The following is a 21650-nucleotide window of genomic DNA, read 5'->3' on the forward strand; positions in this document are numbered from 1 at the left end:
TGGGGGAGCGAGCGGGAGCGCGGAGGCGGGATATGGGACTGGCCTAGAGAAGGTAATGGCTAGTCGACACGGGAGGGGGGCAGGTAGCCCCCTAGTGAGGCTGATCACGTGGAACGTGAGAGGCCTGAACGGACCGATAAAAAGGGCCCGAGTGCTCGCGCATTTGAAAGGACTAAGGGCAGACGTGGTTATGCTCCAAGAGACGCACCTAAAGGTGGCGGACCAAGTTAGGCTAAGGAAAGGATGGGTGGGACAGGTGTTCCACTCAGGACTGGACGCAAAGAATAGAGGGGTGGCCATTTTGGTGGGGAAACAGGTCGCATTTGAAGCAAAGAACATCGTAGCAGATAGCGGAGGTAGATATGTAATGGTGAGTGGCAGGCTGGAGGGAATGGAGGTCGTGTTGGTTAACGTGTATGCCCCAAACTGGGACGATGCGGGATTTATGAGACGGATGCTGGGGCGTATACCGGACCTGGAGGTAGGAAACTTGATTTTAGGAGGGGACTTTAATACGGTGCTGGACCCGGGGCTAGATAGATCCAGCTCAAGGACCGGAAGAAGGCCGGCAGCGGCCAAGGTACTTAAGGGGTTTATGGACCAAATGGGGGGAGTGGATCCATGGCGATTTCTTAGACCTAGGGCGAGGGAGTATTCCTTCTTCTCCCATGTCCATAAAGTGTACTCCCGGATAGATTTTTTTGTTTTGGGAAGGTCGTTGATCTCTAGGGTGGAAGAAGCTGAGTACTCAGCCATAGCGGTTTCGGATCATGCCCCACATTGGGTGGACCTGGAATTAGGAGAGGAAAGGGAGCAGAGAACACTCTGGCGATTAGATGTGGGACTGATGGCGGATGAGGGAGTGTGTGCAAGAGTGCGGGGGTGTATTGAGAGATACCTGGAGGTCAATGACGACGGCGAGGTCCCTGTGGGAGTGGTATGGGAAGCACTAAAAGCGGTGGTCAGAGGAGAGCTGATCTCCATTGGGGCCCACAAAAGGAAAACAGAGGCCAAGGAAAGGGAAAGATTACTGGGGGAGATTTTAAGGGTGGATAGGGAATTTGCAGAGACCCCGGAGGAGGAATTGTACAGGGAGAGGAGACGACTCCAGACGGAATTTGACCTTCTGACCACCAGAAAGGCGGAGGTACTGTGGAGGAAGGCACAGGGGAGGAGGTATGAATATGGGGAAAAGGCGAGTCGCCTGTTGGCTCATCAATTGCGAAAGAGGGCAGCAGCGAGGGAAATAGGAGGAATTAGAGACGAAAGGGGAGACACGGTGCGAAGGGCAGGAAAGATAAATGAGGTGTTCAAGACCTTCTATGAGGAACTGTATAGGTCTCAACCCCCAGAGGGAGAGGAGGGGATGCGGCAGTTCCTGGACCAATTGAGGTTCCCGAAAGTGGAGGAGCGGGGGGTGGTAGGACTGGGGGCACCGATTGGGGTGGACGAGGTTATTAAGGGACTGGGAAGCATGCAAGCAGGGAAGGCCCCAGGACCAGACGGGTTCCCGGTGGAGTATTACAGAAAATATGTGGACTTGTTGGCCCCGTTGATGGTGAGGACGTTCAATGAGGCCAGGAAAGGGGGGACTCTACCCCCGACGATGTCGGAGGCGACAATATCGTTAATTTTGAAGAGGGATAAAGATCCGTTGCAGTGCGGGTCCTATAGACCCATTTCATTGTTGAACGTGGACGCCAAATTGTTGGCAAAGGTGCTGGCATCGAGGATAGAGGACTGTGTCCCGGGGGTGGTGCACGAAGATCAGACAGGGTTCGTAAAAGGGAGACAACTGAATGTTAACGTGCGACGACTATTAGGGGTGATAATGATGCCCCCAGTGGAGGGGGAGGCAGAGATAGTGGCGGCAATGGACGCAGAGAAGGCATTTGATAGGGTGGAGTGGGAGTATTTATGGGAAGTGTTAAGGAGGTTTGGGTTTGGGAACGGGTTTATTAGCTGGGTTAGACTTCTTTATGGGGCTCCAACGGCAAGCGTAGTTACAGGTCGACATAGATCGGAGTATTTCCGACTATATAGGGGAACAAGACAGGGATGCCCGCTGTCTCCATTGTTGTTCGCGTTGGCAATTGAACCTCTGGCCATGGCGTTGAGAGACTCCAGGAAATGGAGAGGGGTGATTAGAGGGGGAGAAGAACACCGAGTCTCGTTATATGCGGATGACCTATTGTTATACGTGTCGGACCCAGCGGGGGGAATGATAGAGGTTATGCGAATTTTGAGGGGGTTCGGGGATTTCTCGGGGTATAGGCTAAACATGGGAAAGAGTGAATTATTTGTGATACATCCAGGGGACCAGAGTAGAGAGATAGAAGGCTTGCCTCTAAGGAAAGTGGAAAGAAACTTCCGATACCTGGGGATTCAGATCGCTAGGAGCTGGGGAACCTTGCACAGACTTAATCTGACACGGTTGGTAGAACAAATGGAGGAGGACTTCAAGAGGTGGGACATGCAGCCTCTATCGCTGGCGGGCAGGGTGCAAGCAATTAAGATGATGGTCCTCCCGAGGTTCTTATTTGTATTTCAATGTCTCCCTATACTAATCACTAAGACCTTTTTTAATAAAATAGACAGGAGCATCACGAGCTTCGTGTGGGCAGGGAAAGTTCCGAGAGTAAGGAGGGGGTTCCTTCAGCGTAGTAGGGACAGAGGAGGATTGGCACTACCGAACTTGGGCGATTACTATTGGGCCGCCAATGTGGCAATGATACGTAAATGGATGATGGAGGGTGAGGGAGCGGCGTGGGAAAGACTGGAGAGAAAGTCCTGTAAAGGGACGAGTTTAGAGGCGCTGGTGACGGCGCCGCTACCGATCTCACCTAAAAAGTTTACCACGAACCCGGTGGTGGCGGCAACATTGAATATCTGGGGACAGTGGAGGCGACAGAGAGGGGTGCGGGGAGCCCTGGTGGGGTCCCCAATCAGGAACAACCATAGGTTCGCCCCAGGAAGAATGGATGGAGGATTTCAGAGCTGGTTCCAGTTGGGAATTAGGAGGGTGGGAGATTTATTTATAGATGGGACTTTTGCGAGCTTGGGAGCATTGGAGGAAAAGTATAAGTTGCCCCGGGGAAATTTCTTGAGATATATGCAGGTGAGGGCATTTACTAGACAACAGGTGAGGGAATTTCCATTGCTCCCGACACAGGGGATACAGGACAGGGTGCTTTCAGGGGTGTGGGTCGGAGAGGGCAAGGTGTCAGAGATTTACCGAGAGATGAGGGAAGAGGGGGAGGAGTCGGTGGGCGAACTAAAAGGAAAGTGGGAAGAAGAACTAGGGGAGGAGATAGAGGAGGGTATGTGGGCTGATGCCCTAAGCAGGGTAAATTCCTCTTCCTCATGCGCCAGGCTTAGCCTGATTCAATTTAAGGTGCTACATAGAGCACACATAACGGGAGCAAGATTGAGCAGGTTCTTTGGAGTGGAGGACAAATGTGGGAGGTGTGGCGGGAGCCCGGCAAACCACGCACATATGTTTTGGGCATGCCCGGCACTGGAAGGGTATTGGAAGGGAGTGACGGGAGTGATTTCGCGGGTGGTGAAGGCCCGGGTCAAACCAGGCTGGGGGTTAGCTCTATTTGGAGTTGCGGAAGAGCCGGGAGTGCAGGAGGCGAAAGAGGCCGACGTTGTGGCCTTTGCGTCCCTAGTAGCCCGGCGCAGGATCCTACTCATGTGGAAGGAGGCGAAACCCCCCGGACTGGAGGCCTGGGTAAATGATATGGCGGGGTTCATTAAACTGGAGCAGATAAAGTTTGCCCTGAGAGGATCGGCTCAAGGGTTCACCAGGCGGTGGCAGCCATTTCTCGACTACCTAGGGGAACGTTAGAGGGAAGACAGATGACCAGCAGCAGCAACCCAGGGGGAGGGGGGGGGGGGGGGGGGAGGGGGGGTTTAGTTTAGGTCAAAGATAAAGGGGTTTTGTTACTTGTGTATTGTTTAAAATTTCTGTATTGTTATTGTTGCGTTTGCTTTGTAAGAGGGGAAAAATTGTTGTTTGGGAAAAAATTTTCAATAAAACATTTATAAAAAAAAAGTAAATACGGGTACGGCTTTCGCTAATTTCCGAAGTACAGACTCCCGACAGTTTTGTCGCAACAAAAAATCTATCAGTTTACCTTATAGCCCTGTTAGTTATGCATGCATACACACACTTCCGAATTATGAGGATTGGTCAGAACTGCTTGAACACTTGTGGTTTTCAGTTCCCAATTGGATCTCTAATTCAAATTTTTGGGTTCTCCCGGAGTGGTTAAACCACTTCTAGTTCGGGTCCTGTCAGAATGTTGCCAGTAATATGTTGCTAACTTTTGGTTGGTTCACTTGGCTCTGTTTTATAACCTTTGCTCTTGAGTCGCCAGGAATCACAAACAGAGGCTGTTTAGCACTGGGCTAAATCGCTGGCTTTGAAAGCAGACCAAGGCAATCCAGCAGCACGGTTCAATTCCCGTAACAGCCTCCCTGAACAGGCGCCGGAATGTGGCGACTAGGGGCTTTTCACAGTCACTTCATTGAAGCCTACTTGTGACAATAAGTGATTTTTATTTTTCATTTCATTTCATCTTTATGATACCGCCACGAGGTTCAAGTTCGAGTAATGACCAATAACTCAATACACCGATTAGTAAGATTTAAATCAAAGCACATTTATTATACACAGTAATCGCTACTCATGCACAAATTCTACGTCTAAGCTACTTCTACAACTAACAGGCCTATACTTAGCTTCGGACTGGCCCACCAGGTCAGGGGAACAAATGGCCTTTCGTTCGGGTTCTGAGTCTGCGGGATTCGAAGTTGGTACGGATTGATAGCTAGGAGCGCCTATCTCGTAGCGAGCGTTGACTTAAGACTTACGATCTCTCTGCGGCCGTTGAACCGGTCACGGTCAATATTGGTTCGCGTTACTGGGTGACCCGGTCAAGAAGAACAATTTGAACTTGGGGCTTAACTTTATAGTCCCCAGGGGCTTCCCGCCTTTCGGGGCGGACCCTGTACCTGGTTCTAGGTGATTGGACTTCGTTCCAATCGCTTGGTTCGATTTCTCCAATACTGGAGCGGTTCCCTGATCGATGGGCGGTCTTGAGGTGTCCGTTAACCTCTTTTGTGTTGGCTCCTGCTGGCGCCAGGGAGTCTGGCTTAGTTTTGTTTGTCCCAAATGTTGCTATTGTTCCCGGGCATTGCTTATTAGTATGTAGATGGTTGCTACATTATTATGCAGATGGCTGCTAGTATCGATGCTGTCTGGGCCTTTGCAGAGTTAAATACACAGTAAACCTGCACCTGTTGGTTTCTGCCTGTGTTGGCTGAATTTCCCTTCAGCCTTTGCCGTTCGCCATTTTAAATCAGGACTTGGCCAACTCAGGTGGCTACATTCACCACTCTCTGGCTGAAGAAATTCCTCCTCATTTCTGCTTTAAAGGATCGTCCCTTTAGTCTGAGTTTGTGTCCTCTGGTTCTAATTTTTCCTACAAGTGGAAACATCCTCTCCACGTCCACTCTATCCAGGCCTCATAGTATCCTGTAAGTTTCAATTTAAAAAAACCTTATCTATCTAAACTCCAACGAGTACAGACCCAGAGTCCTCAACTGTTCCTCATCCGACAAGTTCTTCATTCCAGGGATCATTCTTGTGAACCTCCTCTGGACCTTTTCCAAGGCCAGCACATCCTTCCTTTGATACGGGGCCCAAAACTGCTCACAATATTCCAAATGAGGTCTGACCAGAGCCTTATCCTTTTGGGAGAATTGCATCCTGAGTGTCATTTTGGGCGGGTTTGGGAGGGCTGTTTTGCACAGGCTCTAATGGCGAGATCGCGACCTGTATTTACCCGCACTGAGTGCAAAAAAGAAGCCCCCACATGAATCTTGCCATGCCTGACTCCCTCACCGTCTGATTCATCAGCCATGCGAACCACAAACAACCTGGGAGCAGCCTGTCAAACAACCACAGTTGGTGCCGACCAGCCTCCACCAGGCAACTTGATGCGAACAGCATCCGTTGGAGAGAGCACAGGCAAATCAGTAGCATGAGCATCGTATGTCAGCTTTTGCTTGCTGCTTTCTGATTTGCTGCATCTTTTGCAGCACTGGAAGGCGATCCAGGTCAGGTAAATGAATGGCCAGAACAGTCGTCCTCTGGATCCGTGGCGGTATCAGGTTCCGAATCCAGCACCCCTTGCTGCACACTTCGAACGCGTTTGCGCTGGAACTGGGATCGCTGGCCCACGATCGGAGGTGGAGACCTGCACAAGGCTGCATAATGGCCAGGCTTCCGACAATTTAGACATCGCCTGCCTCTTGCAGGGCATTGCCGCTTTAAATGGGCGGTGCCACAGTTCAGGCACGTCATCACGTTGACGTCGTAACGCTCCGTGCGTCGTCGCACATGCGCAGTGCGGTCAGCCGCCGCTCGCACCTGCGCAGTGTGGTCTTCGGCCGCTTCGTTCTCCTATCCGTGGTGCGCATGCGTGGGACCCCGGGAAAAGCGTGCAAAATGTCCGCCTTCATCGATGCTAAGGCGCCGCATTCGGGCGATGGCCTGTACACTCTCAGCCTCGTGGGAGACAGGTTGGTCCTGCTCTACCGATTTAAGGCGGGAGTAGCGACGTTTCGCCTGTTCATGGACTTTGCACGTCTCGATGGCTACTGGCAGGGTCATGTTTTTTATTTTTAGGAGCTGCTCCCGCAGTGTGTCGGAGTGGACCCCAAACACGATCTGATCCCTGATGAGGGAATCAGCTGTGTCACCGTAGTTGCAGGATTGCGCGACAATGCGGAGATGAGTGAGAAAAGATTGGAAAGGCTCATCCTTACCCTGAAGGCATTGCTGGAAGACATAGCGCTCGAAGCTCTCGTTCGTTTCGACTTCACAGTGACTGTCGAATTTGGCTATCACGGTCTGGAACTTGGTCTTGTCGTCACCGTCGGCAAAAGTGAGCGAATTGAAGATTTGGATGGCCTGGTCCCCCACAGTCGATAGGAGAAGCGCGATTTTTCTGGCACCGGACGCGTTTTCGAGGCCCAAGGACTCAATGTATAGACTGAATTTCTGCCTGAAGACCCGCCAGTTGGCGCCAAGGTGCCTGGATCTTCTCCATGCCGCTGGTCGTCAGTGAACTTTTGAAGGTAAATTACTTAGATGAAGTAGACTCCTGGTATCATGTCGTGTTATTCACCCTGGGGTAACACGGACTGCAACACGATGCAGATAGACTATAAAGCATACACCAAATGTAGGCGTTGGTTCAATATGATTTATTGAACTTCTGTAACAATGCACACAGCTGGCTGTGGGTTGACTCTCTACTACTCTAAGTAAACTAACTCTAACTATCTAGGCCAGGCTAGCTCTGATCCACGTGTAGAAGGTGCTGACTGATATGTACACCCTGACTGTCACTACAGTTGTCACCAGTGGAAAGAGGCGGAGTGCTGATGCCTCGTGTGTTTTATAGTTGGAAGCACCCCTCTGGTGTTCTGTCTGGTGATTGGTTGTGTTCTGTCCTGTATGTTGATTGGCTCACCTGGGGTGCTGTCACTGCCTGCTTTTACCTCATGATGTGCATGGGTGCATATTATGACAGTCTTCTTCGGCGTCTGCCCGTCTCGGCTGCAACAAGCACAACGAGAGCCAACTCCTCGGGATTCACATCAGCAAATATTGTTTTCCCTGGAAAGAATTGGAAAAAGAGAGAGACCAACAATCAGTTAGGTCTTCCATCCCAGGGCCCTCATATCTCCCAAGGCTCCCCCACTCTTACCATAACTGTGCTGCCTTCTCTCAGATTGCCAGCCAGCAAGACAGTTGTGCTGGCAAACTTTGGTTTGCACACACTCCCAGACACATCAGGAGCCCCTCGACCCCAGACCTCTGCCAGCAACATTACGGAGGCTGTGCTCAGCTGCCCTCCGCTCATCCAGCCACTTCCCCTTTAGCCGCGGGATTGTCTTCTGTGTTGAAGCCCTGCTCTTTAGTGTTCTATTGTTGGCAGCTGCCTCTATGGTGCTGATGTTCCTAGAGTACAGGCACACTGTTCAGGCATCAAAGGTTTCAGGACATCCAGTCCAGTAATCATCCTCTCAGACAGGGCACCTGTGCCTTCGAGGAGGCACTTGAGAGTTCAGGGGCATTAAGTGCTCTCACAATTAACAAGACTAATCACTCCTTTGATAAACTCCTTTGGTAATGCTGTGAGCAATTTTGGGCCCCACACCTCAGGAAGGACACACTGGCACTGGAGCGGGTCCAGCGGAGATTCACACGGATGATCCCAGGAATGGTAGGCCTAACATACGAGGATCTGAGGATCCTGGGATTATATTCATTGGAGTTTAGGAGGTTGAGGGGAGATCTAATAGAAACTTACAAGATAATGAATGGCTTAGATAGGGTGGATGTAGGGAAGTTGTTTCCATTAGCAGGGGAGACTAGGACCCGGGGGCACAGCCTTAGAATAAAAGGGAGTCACTTTAGAACAGAGATGAGGAGAAATTTCTTCAGCCAGAGAGTGGTGGGTCTGTGGAATTCATTGCCACAGAGGGCGGTGGAGGCCGGGACGTTGAGTGTCTTTAAGACAGAAGTTGATAAATTCTTGATTTCTCGAGGAATTAAGGGCTATGGAGAGAGAGCGGGTAAATGGAGTTGAAATCAGCCATGATTGAATGGTGGAGTGGACCCGATGGGCCGAATGGCCTTACTTCCACTCCTATGTCTTATGGTCTTATAATATAGTTCTTTTTTATTCTCCTTGCCAAAATTTATTTATTTTTAAAATAAATTTAGAGTACCCAATTATTTATTTTAAGGGGCAATTTAGCGTGGCTAATACACCTACCCTGCACATCTTTGTGTTGTGGGGATGAGACCCACGCAGACATGAGGAGAATGTGCAAACTCCACATGGACAGTGACCCGGGGCTGGGATCGAACCCGGGACCTCAGTGCCGTGAGGCAGCAGTGCTAACCACTGCACCACCGTGCCTCCTTCTCCTTGCCAAAATGGGTAATTTCCCCTGCCCCTTCACAGGCACTGGACAATCATAGCACCCCCCCCCCCCTTCATCTCCTCCACATCACACATAAAGGGAATCTCCCCCCCCCCCCCCCCCACAATGGGACAGCTGAGAGGTCCTGCCTCTGGCACTCCCCTCATGGCCCAGACCTGGCAGTGCCAACCTGTGCCCAGGGGCAGTGTCTAGGCATACCCCGGGCATGTCCCTCTCCCCTCGGGGTCTATACTTACCTTGGCACCACTGTGGGATCCCTCAACTGAATCCCGTTCTTTTAAAGCTGCTGTAAACGGATGTCTGTGAGGTATATATATTCAGTGAGGTGGGGGGAGGGGGGGGGGGTCATGCGGCAGGGGAGTCCGTTAATAATATTAAAATGTATTTAAATGAGTGGGTGAGAAACCCGTTATGTCACCAGTGAGGGGCGGGGGATTTTGTGCCCATGTGGCCGTTTACGCCTGTGGCAGACGCAAGCTCAAAGTTCCACCCTGTATATTCCTTTTATTTTTATAGGCTCGAATATCCCTCCCCACTCTATAATCTATTTGTGTGTGTGTGAAAGTCAAGTGCATTTTACTGAGATTGATTTAATTGTAATAAAGCTAATCTCTTTCTTTGTTAACTGAAGAAAACCTGTCTGGTTGTTTTTTTTATGATCATAGCGTGCTCACTAAGTAAGTACTCACTAAGTAGGCATGTGTATCCTTTTCAAATTTATCCTTTTCAAAAGAAAATATATGTTTTGGGCAAACAGGAGGAGGGAAAAGAGGGGAGCCATTCGACTCCTCCTCACCTAATCAGAATAATCTGAGACATACAACATTCAGAAGAAGATGGATGACTGAGGAGACAGTGGTGTCGCCGGACCGGTAACACAGGTCTCACCATGACGGATGTGGAATTTGAATTTGAATGATACTCAGTGTTGTTAGGGAGGGAGTTCCAGGATTTTGACCCAGTGACAGTGAAGGAACGATTCCCGGCTTGGGTCACTGTCTGTGCGGAGTCTGCGTGTTCTCCCCGTGTCTGCGTGGGTTTCCTCCGGGTGCTCCGGTTTCCTCCCTCAAGTCCCGGAAGACGTGCTGTTAGGTAAATTGGACATTCTGAATTCTCCCTCTGTGTACTGTGTACAAGAGTGTACTGCCAAAATTCCACCAGCACACCTCCTGTCCCACCAGGGGCGACAACACTCTTGACCACTGCTACTCAAAAATCAAGGGCGCCTACCGTTCCATCCCCCGACCGCACTTTGGGAAATCAGACCATAAGATGTTGCTCCTCCTCCCGGCATACATACAGAAACTCAAGCGGGAGAACCCAGCTAAGAAGGTCGTGCAGGTCCGAGGAAACAGAAAAGCTCTTTTGTGACTGCTTAGAGACAGTGGACTGGTCCATATTTAAGAACTCAGCGACCAACTTAAATGATTATGCCACCATTGTCACAGACTTCATCAGCAAATGTGTGGACCACTGCGTGCCAAAGAAAGCAGTACGTACGTTCCCCAACCGGAAACCATGGCTCAATCGCGAGATTGACTCCCTACTGAAGGACAGGTCTGAGGCGTTCAAGTCAGCCGACCCTGACCTATATAAGAAATCCAGGTACGACCTCCACAAAGCCATCCGCGATGCCAAGAGAGAATATCAAACCAAGCTAGAGTCACAGACTCTCGGCGGTTGTGGCAAGGACTAAACAACATAACGGGCTACAAAGCGAAGCCAAGTAGTATCTCCGGAAGCAGCGCACCCCTCCCCAATGAACTCAATGCATTCTATGCTCGGTTCGAGCAGGAAACCAACAATCCGCTGGCGAGTGCCCCAGCAGCCCATAATTCACCCATACCCACCATCACAGCTTCCGGAGTCAGATCGGCCTTCCTGAAAGTGAACCCTCGGAAGGCGACGGGCCTGGACAGGACCCCTGGTCATGCACTCAGAGCCTGCATGGAGCAGCTGGCAGATGCGTTCGCGGAAATCTTTAACGTGTCTTTAACCACTCCGAGGTCCCCACCTGCTTCAAAGACCACCATCAAACCGGTGCCAAACAACCAGGCAACGTGCCTCAATGACTACCGTCCGGTGGCCCTGACTTCAGTCGTAATGAAGTGCTTTGAGAGGTTGGTCATGAAGCACATCACCTCCATACTCCCAGAACACCTTGATCCACTGCAATTCGCAGATCGCTGTAACCGGTCCACAGCAGACACCATTTCCCTGGCCCTACACTCATTCCTAGAGCATCTTGACAACAAGGACGCCTACATTAGACTCCCATTTATTGACTACAGCTCCGCCTTCAACACCATAATCCCAGCCAAGCTCATGTCAAAGCTCCAAAACCTAGGACTTGGCTCCCCACTCTGCAACTGGATCCTCGACTTTCTGACCTACAGACCACAATCAGTAAGCATGAACAACATCACCTTCTCCACAATAGTCCTCAAAATCGCAAGGCTACGTACGTAGCCCCCTACTCTACTCCCTGTAGACACACGAATGCGTGGCAAAATTTGGTTCCAACTCCATCTACAGGTTTGCTGACGATACGACCATAGTGGACCGGATCTAGAATGACGATGAGTCAGAATACAGGAGGGAGATAGAGAACCTAATGGAGTGGTGCAGCGACAACAATCTCTCCTTCAATGCCAGCAAAACTAAAGAGCTGGTCATTGACTTCAGAAAGCAAAGTAATGTGCACACCCCAGTCAGCATCAACGGGGCTGAGGTGGAGATGGTTAGCAGTTTCAAATTCCTAAGGGTGCACATCTCCAAAAATCTGTCCTGGCCCACCCACATCGACGCTACCACCAAGAAACCACAACAGCGCCTATACTTCCTCAGGAAACTAAGGAAATTTGGCATGTCCACATTAACTCTTACCAACCTTTACAGATGCACCATATCCTATCTGGCTGCATCACAGCCTGGTATGGAACTGCTCGGCCCAGGACCGCAAGAAACTTTAGAGAGTCGTGAACACCGCCCAGTCCATCACACAAACCTGCCTCCCATCCATTGACTCGATCTACACCTCCTGCTGCCTGGGGAAAGCAGGCAGGATAATCAAAGACCCCTCCCACACGGCTAACTCACTCTTCCAACTTCTTCCATCGGGCAGGAGATACAGAAGTCTGAGATCACGCACGAACAGACTCAAAAACAGCTTCTTCCCCGCTGTTACCAGACTCCGAAATGACCCTCTTATGGACTGACCTCATTAACACTACATCCTGTATGCTTCATCCGATGCCGGTGCTTATGTAGTTACATTGGAAAACTTGTGTTGCCCTATTATGTATTTTCTTTTATTCCCTTTTCTTTCCATGTACTTAACGATCTGTTAAGCTGCTCGCAGAAAAATACTTTTCACTGTACCTCGGTACACGTGACAATAAACAAATCCAATCCAATCCAATCCAGGACAGGCGCCGGAATGTGGTGACTAGGGGATTTTCACAGCAATTTCATTGCAGCCTTAATGTAAGCCTACTTGTGACAGTAAATATTATTATTATTATAGAAGGACGAGGGCAACAAATGGATGGGAATAGCACCACTGAAGTTCCCGTCTAAGTCACACATTATCCTGATTTGGCAATATATCATTGTTCCTTCACTGTCACTGGGTCAAAATCCTAGTACGACCTCCCTAACAACATTGTGAGTGTACCTGCACAACATGGGTTGCAGTGGTTAAAGAAGGCAGCTTATCACCACCTTCTCTAGGGAAATTAGGGCTGAGCATTAAAAATTCTGGCCTAGCTAGCGAGCGAAAACCAAGGATAAAAGGATAAAAAAAACAAAGTCCTACAATCAGTAATGAGATAATGACCACGATATTTGTTTGGGATAAATATTAGGTCAAATTACCAAGGATAATTGTTCTGCTCTTCTATGAAATACTGTGATAGGATTTTGTACATCTAACTGCAAGGACGATTTACATAAAACTATTCCAATTCTCAATAAGTGATCATGCTAAAAATCCACAGAATGTGATGAAAATGTCCGTAATGTGGTAGTTTCAGTGTTGAATCGATATGCTATTATTTTTGTGCCTGTCTGTGTCTAGTTCCGTATATGTGTCTGTCTGGGTGCTGTAATGTAACTATTTTTATCAACATCCGGTATCAAGACAAAATCCAATTTTAAAAATCGCATGGAGATAAATTTTGTCATAATGTGTTACCCATGTGTTTGCCTCGAACACGTCTGACACACAGTTGCTGAGACCCTTGCCCATATTTGCTTATTTATATCCGGATTTTCAATCAGGAAGCACATAATTTACAGCATGAATCGATCATTTAAAATTGTGCAAAAATGTAATCCATCGCCTGTATTCATTGGAAATATCCAGTGAAGCACAGTGCACGGCTGCTTATCCAGGCACACACCCCATGAAAGGTAAAGTCTGCCCAAGTAATATAGCTGATTTGCAAGTAGTGAAATTAAAAATTGATGGAACTATTAAATGTCACTAACTTTAATCACAGCTGATTATATTTGAACATGCCTTCTTGATATTATCTTTAGAAATCTGTGCAAGTACCAAATGTAGGATTAGGGTTTACAAACAATATGTTAATGGATTTTTTCTATTAGGCATAGAGCCGAGATTAATGCCGGTGATGTCAAAGGCTCACAAAAGTAATTTGCACAGAGTAGGGTGCTTGCATTTCTCCCTACCTGTTTGACCAAGTGTTGGTTGTTTATCCTAATATCTGCTTATTTGACTCAGCATTAAATTTTGTTTGAAAACAGACTTGTGAATGACCTTGACTCATTTTACTACATTTAAAAGACAAGGTAAATACAAGTTGTTGTCGTTTTGTGTACCATTGTATATTGTTGTTGAATAAACGTTGGGAAACAGTGAGCAGAATTTATTTCCGCACAGGCGCTGGATTTGGAGGCAGGGGGTAGGAGTGTTTGGGTCGGGACACCCATTGGTGTCACTTTACCCCCTCCACCCAATTAAGTTGGGAAGGCTAATGGGGCAGAAATACCCGCACCACCTGGAGGTTCCCCTCCAAACCACACACCATCCTGACTTGGAAATATATCGCTGTTCCTTCACTGTCACTGGGGCAAAATCCTGGAATTCCCTCTCTCACAGCACTGTGGGTGTACCTACACCACGCGGACTGCAGCGGTTCAAGAAGGCAGCTAACCACCACCTTCTCAAGGGCAATTAGGGATGGGCAGCAAATTGCCAGCGAATGAACATATCCCATGAAAGAACTAAAAAATGCTAATCGTGGCCCTCACGTAGAAAATTAATGTTAAGAGCAACATACCGCCACTGATTTATTCAACCAGCAATGGGCGTGGAGTCTAAGTGGGGAGTCAGAAAATTGTAAAATTGCAGGCGTCTATTGTGGGGTGGTGGGGGTCCCTCGTTCCTCATTGAAAGGCACTCATTGCCTGATTGCGGGACCAGACATCAGGAAGGGAGGTGGACCCCCTGCTCTGTCTTCTGATCCCTACTCCATCCTATCCAGCGATTCTCCCCCTCACCATCCCTATCCTGCCCTCACTCGCCTTTGGCCTTGGGCCTCTCAATGGTCCTGGGCCTTGTGGGTGAATTGCTGGCAACTGCTAGCGCTCCCGGTGGCGCTTATGGTAATGGGGATTTCTAATCTCAGGGTCCTTTACCCCAGGAAAATGCCGACCCTGACCACTTAATACTCTGCCAGCAGAGGGGACACCGGGCGGTTCTCCAGCTGGCGGGCAAGACCCCTTTGCAAAAATTAAATCATACCCTTTGTGTGTCCTTGTGAATGTATGTTTGTATTTGTGCATGTTTGTCTATGCGTGTGTTTGTGTTTATGTTTTTTTCTCATTCTTTCATGGGATGTGGGCTTTGCTGGTATGGTCAACATTGATTGCTGCCCTTGAGAAGGTGGTGGTGAGCTGCCTTCTTGAACCACGACTGTCCATAAGAATAACTCTGTGTGTGGAGGTATGAAGTGTATATATTGCCGTTTGGCTGTCACCTGTGACTCAGTGGTAACATTCTACCTTCTCAGTTAGCAGGTTGTGGATTCAAGTCCCACTACAGAGACTTTATCATGAATTCCAGGCTGATACGCCAGGGCGCTGTGGGAGCGCTGCATTGTAAGAGGACATACTTACTGGTAAGTTCAAAGTTATGATGAAAATTCCAGTGGGCACACAGCCAATTGACTAACGTTGGACATGATTATTTATATTCAGCTGGTTATATTTAACAAGTTGTGAAATACACCATCCAAGACGACATGAAAAGGTTTTCAATAAAGGGTCCTACGTATCGAATCTCTCAGGATGTAGTCCCCATCTGCCAGAAATACAAATTGTTTGTTACAGATTGATCTTTATTATTATTTATTTGTTCATTGGATGTGGGCTTGGTTGGCTAACCCTGCATTTATTACCCACCCCTACTTGCCATTGAGAACATGGTGGTGGTGAGCTGCCATCTTGAACCGCTGCAGTCCCTGAGCTGTCGGTAGTAGAAGTAAAAACTGGGAGAATTGCGAAAGTGGCTGCCAATTCACTAGCACCAGTTTTACACATTGCACAAAATCAGGAGCTGGATTTCACGTTTGGAAGGTTCTGGTCTCCCGCTGGGACTGAATCCCTTCTGATTTGTGCTGGTTCCAGGGCCGGCGCCCATAAGCAATTCACTCTCCCCAGCCATGCAAATATATGCATGGCAGGGCTCACAAGGGATTCTGTGGCGAATACCACCATCAGGCCCCAATTTTGCACAGGCGGCCCGATAGCAAGGTCCAGTGGCAGGCCCCCCCCCTCCCCCATAATGCTAATCCTGCACTCCCCATGAGAAGTAGGGGCATTATCATTCCCCCCACCATGGGAATTGCTGAGTCACCCCTTCATACACAGCACGAATGGATGAGAGTGACCTGAAACCCCCCATCAGACCCCCTACCAGACCTGCCTACCAGACTGCCCCCCCAGAGACCCCAACCAGAGACCTCCACCAGGTAGCTCTCCATATCAGAGACCGTCCCCCCAGAGGCCCCATATCAGTGACCCCCCCCATGTAACAGTGATCCACCAATTTCAGAGATTCCACCAGGGGCACCCCATATCAGACACCCCTCCATAACAGAGAAGCCCCACTACAGGGAACCCCCCACCATATCAGAACCCCCCCCACCACACCAGAGACCATCGCCCCCCATAACAGAGCCTCCCACGTAACAAAGTCAGTCACCCTGGTGGGTTAAATTATTTTTCTCAACAGAAAGCACTTAAATTGCTTTTGATGTGGTCAGGAGCTGTCAATCATAGCTTGTTATTTATAAACACTGCAGTTAGGTTCACAGTAGGCTACTTGAGGTGGATTGAAGTGTGAAGGGAAATGAAAATAAACAATCCAGATGAGTGGAGGCTGTCAATTAATTGCAGCCTACTAAACGCTATTTCTCTTTGAAGTGAATAGAAGCCTCGCAGATCAAAGGATCTGAGGGTGTTTAAGCCTTGCCATGTGGTTTTGGCTTTCTATGAAGTCACAGCTACTGCTTTCTAGACATCTGTCTGAGGCAGCAGCGGTAAAGGACAGGTGAGTGAAAAAGCAGTGATTTTCTTCACTGTCTGCTTGGATTGCTCTTTAGCTTCTGGACGGAGGATTTTAGTGTGGTTCATGAGTGGAAGCAGTGAATTTAAGTTAGTAAAGTAAAATATACAGGCCTCTGATATCCCCTTCTATGTAAATGCTGGGTGTGAGAAAGAAAGCAAGGCAGGATTGTCTAAAAGACGAACTGGTGCTGCGATCAAACCAATGCACTTTCTGTCAACATCAATTCAGCTGTTCCTTCCCCACAATTAACTCAATTTGAACATTCTTGCCCTTGACCTTGTCCCACTCTATTTCTAGCCAATCCCTATATTCCTCCAGACTGTTAGCATCCCTCTTATCAACTTCATCCTCTCCTCATTCTTATCTCATCACTAATGGCAATATTTCTGCCACCATGGCCCCTCCCTTTGGATGTTACGCACAAAATGCCTCTGCATTTCTCATTTTAGTCCCTTAAAAATCCCTACAAAGTCCCTCTGTGTGTCGAAGCCTGTGATCAATCACACCTTCATTAATGTATTTTATAGGTATCGCAGCAATGGTAGTAGGAATATAAAGGCCAAAGCCATCCAAGGATAAAATGCTGCTTCCTGATCTGTGGAAGCCCTTCCAAAAGTTCTGTGAAGCTCCTGGGAACAAAAAGCATGTTGTATGATCCATCCCTCACCCCTCGCTTCCAACAACTGTCGCAGATGATCTTATTTTTCTTTCATCAATGGGCCTACATTTAGGCCCAGTATTGCCCCAAGGCAGACCGGTTTCATCTTGGTGAACATCCTGGAAATGGCCGAAAATTCTAAATCCCGTCCCACGACCTGGCACCTTCATGAGAGCAGGACGGGACTCAGACCGGGGTTCACGCAGGCACAATTCGTGCAGGCAGCTGGCCATATAAATCACCAGTTGCGCACACTGAAGTGGGACTTTGGCAGGCCAGGGGTGTGAATCTCAAAGTTTGCAGATTAGAACAGGTAAAATGAAGTCTGAACTTGGTGGGATCATTTGGACAACCTTTTGGAAAGGGTCCCAGAATAGCTTTGGGAGAGATTAAGCATTCATTGGGAGAGGTAAGGCACCCTTTTGGATTTTTAAAATTAAACATGATTATGCACTTGTTACGCATAAACACACTGGAACTGTCAAAGAACTGTGCAACTGTCAAGGAACTGTCCAGCTGTCAAAGTAGTATCAAACCTGTCAAGGAAGTGTCCAAGGATACTCTGTGATTTGGAGAGAGTAAGAATAAAGTGTGGTAGGCGGAGGGCATGGGCATGTGAAAGTCCCAGGGATGGTTAGGGGGCACAGGTTGGCATAGGTTGGCATGAATGGTGCATAGAGAATATGTTGGGGGTGAGGGGTGAGCGCTGGAGTGCTTTTTTATTTCTACCCTTTTGCTTCACTTGCATAGAGGCAGACCTTCCGCTCAGCCCGCAGTGCCGTCCCTGATTCTGTGCACCCGGACTGGGTTTAAAAACCTGGGTCTTATTCTTTCTCAGGCCCACACAGTGCTGGAAGAACTCTAGCCTTCTCAACCTCTTTCTCCCTTACAGCTTAAAACACTTTATCAATCCAACCTTGCTGTTAACTCATCACTGGGTCTTTAATCCCCTGTCTGTTTCAAATGTGGTGACAGCCTTCACTAAGCCAAAGAGGCCTAGCACGGACCATGATTCACCCAGGTTACTCAATAAATAAAAGCAGCAGGGATAAGCCATCACAAGGCATTATTAATATATTTCAATACCATGGAGGCCATCTGAAGAGAAGCAGTTAAACACAAGCAGCGGGAGTGGAATATTTTGTTGACAGTGACAGCAGGAAGCCCACTTTGGCCACAGAGCGGAGATTCCAGCTCAGTGGCCATGGGAGGAAAGGTATAAAAGAAACCAAAGATGTTAAACAAAGCTCCATTACCTTTTCATAATACAAAGATCACAACTACATTTCAATGTATTGTGGGGCACAGAGCATAGGCAAGCCACCTGGGCAGCAAGACTGAAGGCATGTCTATTATTGCCTGGTAATTCTATGATAGTCAGCAGATGTTTTACTCGGAGGGCTGTGGAACTATTGTGGCTTGACACTGCGTAATAAAACGTTGTCTTCCTCTGTTCGCAGATGTGGATAGCACTTCCTGGCAAGGTCATTACCTACTCGGAGGCAGCCCATGTGCCTCTTAAATCAAGCACAGTCATTTTGAGGAGACAATGGCCAGATGTTCATATTCACTTCCAGTTTGTAAAGGCACTGCCATATGGCTTCAGCAGTTGATTCCATTGTTTCTCCTTCTGTGAACGCTCTCCCTTCCAGAGTTATGTTAAATTATGTATCATTTAAATCCAAATTAAATGCTTATGATGTCAAACTTTACGTTCAGCTTGTTCCCTCTACCTACCTCCTTTGTTTTTTCTGTTGAAGTAGGGTGCGTGGCTGAGAGAGCGAGAAAGGTTTGGGTGAGGAACTCCGTCAAGGTTTTAAGAGCTAAACTAACATCTGTGGTTGAAGTAGACTGACCTCTCGACAGCCTGGCTATACATAGTCAAGTGCAACGCTTGCACTTATTTCCAATTTTCTTTCAGTTACTCTGCTGAAAGTGCTGATTTTTGCTGAAGTACGGCTCTGTATGAATCGCTCATTATTTTTGGGAAACCAACCTTTCGAAATCTAAATCCCACTGAAAACTTTAGCAAATTTGGACACCAGCGACTCAGAAGTGTACATTGCTGCTTGGGTGCAGCATATGGTAAAAGCATACAGCTCCTCCCATATCCGCATGGGTTTAATACTATTAACTATATATTGGTGGGCACCTACACCCACCTCTACTTCCCAAGTAATTATTTATGGATGTAAAGAGTTATTGTATTCACTGGAGTTCAGAAGAGTGAAGGGGGATCTCATAGAAACCTTTAAAATTCCAACAGGACTAGACAGGATAGATGGAAGATGGGGGAGGGATTCTCCAATCCCGCGGCCAAGTTCTGACACTGGCATAAAAAACTCCGGCGTCATCGGTCCTCAATTGTCAGGTATGCTCCTCTTCCGAGGGCGCGAGGTCGGCCCGGAGTGGTCCCCACAGCTCCAGCCGGCGCGGCATGGCCGGCGCATGTTCGTGCATGCGCGCGGGTTCCTGTCTCCGCGCCGATCCCCGGGCAATATGGCAGAGCCCTACAGGGGCCCGGCACGGAGGAACATAGGCCCCCACGGAACGAGCCCGCCCACCGATCAGTAGGCCCCGATCGCGGGCCAGGCCACCGTGGAGGCCCCCCCCCCCCCCCCCCCCCCCGGGGTCGGATCCCCCCCCCCCCTCCCTCCAGGACGGCCCCCGCAGACACACCATCCAGGTCTCACCCTGTGAGGATTTCAACGTCCCCCGACTGGCGCGGTGGCGATCCCGTGGGCGCCCGAAAATCGGCGCTGGAGAATCGGCGAGCCGGCGTCGGGGCGGCGTGGCGTGATGCCCGCGTCCCCCTGGGGATTCTCCGAACGGCACGGGATCGGAGCATCCCGGCCGGGATGTTTCAGATGGTTGGGCAGGCCAGAATCAAGGGTCACAATCTAAGGATACGGGATAGACTGTTTAGGACAGAGATGAGGAGAAATTTCTTCATGCAGAGAGTGGTCAGTCTGTGGAATTTGCTACCACAGGAAGTTGTTGAGGCCAAAACACTGTGGGCGGGATTCTCCGTCGGCTGATGCCGGAATCGGGCAACCCGATTGGGCGGCGAATGGCACGTGAGGCGCAAATAGTGGCCGCTGCCAGGTGCCTGACAGACTTCCATACTCCAGTGTCTCGACAGCAGCGTCAATATGTTCTATTCCACAAGTACCGTAAACGTTGTTGGCATAGCTTCCAGAGAATAAGGGGGGCCCATACATAGCTAGGCAGGCTTAAAAAGCAACAGCAATCAAAAGGAAATCAACAGAAATCTGAACCGAGACATCAACAGAGTTGCAAATAAACTGGAAGTGTGTCTGCTCCGGGGACCTTTTACCCGCCCTTTGATGACAATTTGAGAAAACGTGCAACCCACCTGCCTCTATGCAAAATTGCAGTCAATAAGCCTTTTAATGGCCCTGAATTAGCCCTTTCGTTGTCAGTGGACATGGCGGCTCCGACTCTCGCAAGTTCCCACCGACCTCAATATTGCATTTGCGTGGTGATCGAGTCATCGGGTTTTGCAGCAAAGTAAGACACCCTTCGGCCCATCGTTCCAACGCTCGCCATCAAACACCTGCCTAATCTAATCCCATTTTCCTGCACTTGGTCCATAGTTTTGCATGCTGTGGCATGTCAAGTGCTCATCTAAATGCTTCTTAAATGCTGTGAGGGTTTCCACCTCTACCACCTTTCAGGCTGAGTTCCAGATTCCAACCACCCTTGAGAAAATGTTTCCTTCAATGCACTGAAAAAAATACGTTATGGCCACACCACACAGAAATGTCAAAATATCGAACGCACATAATGCCACCCATGACAAACTCCTGTCATGTTCAAAGTGCCTTAAACTTAGATTTGCAGGTGCTGCATCTTCTGCCTTCTGCATTGGAATTTCAGGGGGCATTCAGGCTGTGACATTTTCCATTTCAGATGAGGGACCCCACAATATTTGTACTCCCCTCGCACTTGCATCTGTACACTGCTCTCTTACCTTTATCTAAGACTCCTGTCTCACCACGAACAGTGGAGCGATCTCCATGGTGACACTCCATTCTGACATGCAGACCGGTACTCCACCGCCCGTGCTTCAGTGTTCTGCCGCATTATGGCTTTTCTTTTCCCCGGAGTGGCAAAACTACGACATCTTCTTCACAGTCTTCAACATGTCATCGATGAAGATGAACATCTTGCAAGGTCATGCCCAAACCCCCACTACTTGCCTTCAAACACCTGTGCAACCTCAAACAAACCATTGTTTGCAGCAAACTACCAAGCCTTCAGAACAGCGACCACGACACCACACAACCCTGCCATGGCAATCTCTGCAAGACGGACCAGATCATCGACATGGGTACCACCATT

The 21650-nt window shown here is 48.9% G+C and overlaps 1 long non-coding RNA gene across 2 annotated transcripts in view; it reads left to right on the forward strand.

Annotated features, from left to right (window-relative positions):
- The window catches only part of LOC140409616 (uncharacterized), a 39779-nt gene extending 20835 nt beyond the window's left edge, over positions 1–18944 (forward strand). Inside the window, exons 2-3 of one of the 2 annotated variants that reach the window (XR_011940433.1) lie at positions 15073–15176; positions 18746–18944. This is a non-coding gene — a long non-coding RNA (uncharacterized lncRNA). The remainder of the gene's footprint in view (positions 1–15072; positions 15177–18745) is intronic. The other variant, XR_011940432.1, reaches the window with a different exon arrangement.
- Positions 18945–21650: the final 2706 nt, after the last annotated feature.

The sequence above is a fragment of the Scyliorhinus torazame genome, chromosome 3 (assembly GCF_047496885.1).
Source record: "Scyliorhinus torazame isolate Kashiwa2021f chromosome 3, sScyTor2.1, whole genome shotgun sequence".
Lineage (NCBI taxonomy): Eukaryota > Metazoa > Chordata > Chondrichthyes > Carcharhiniformes > Scyliorhinidae > Scyliorhinus > Scyliorhinus torazame.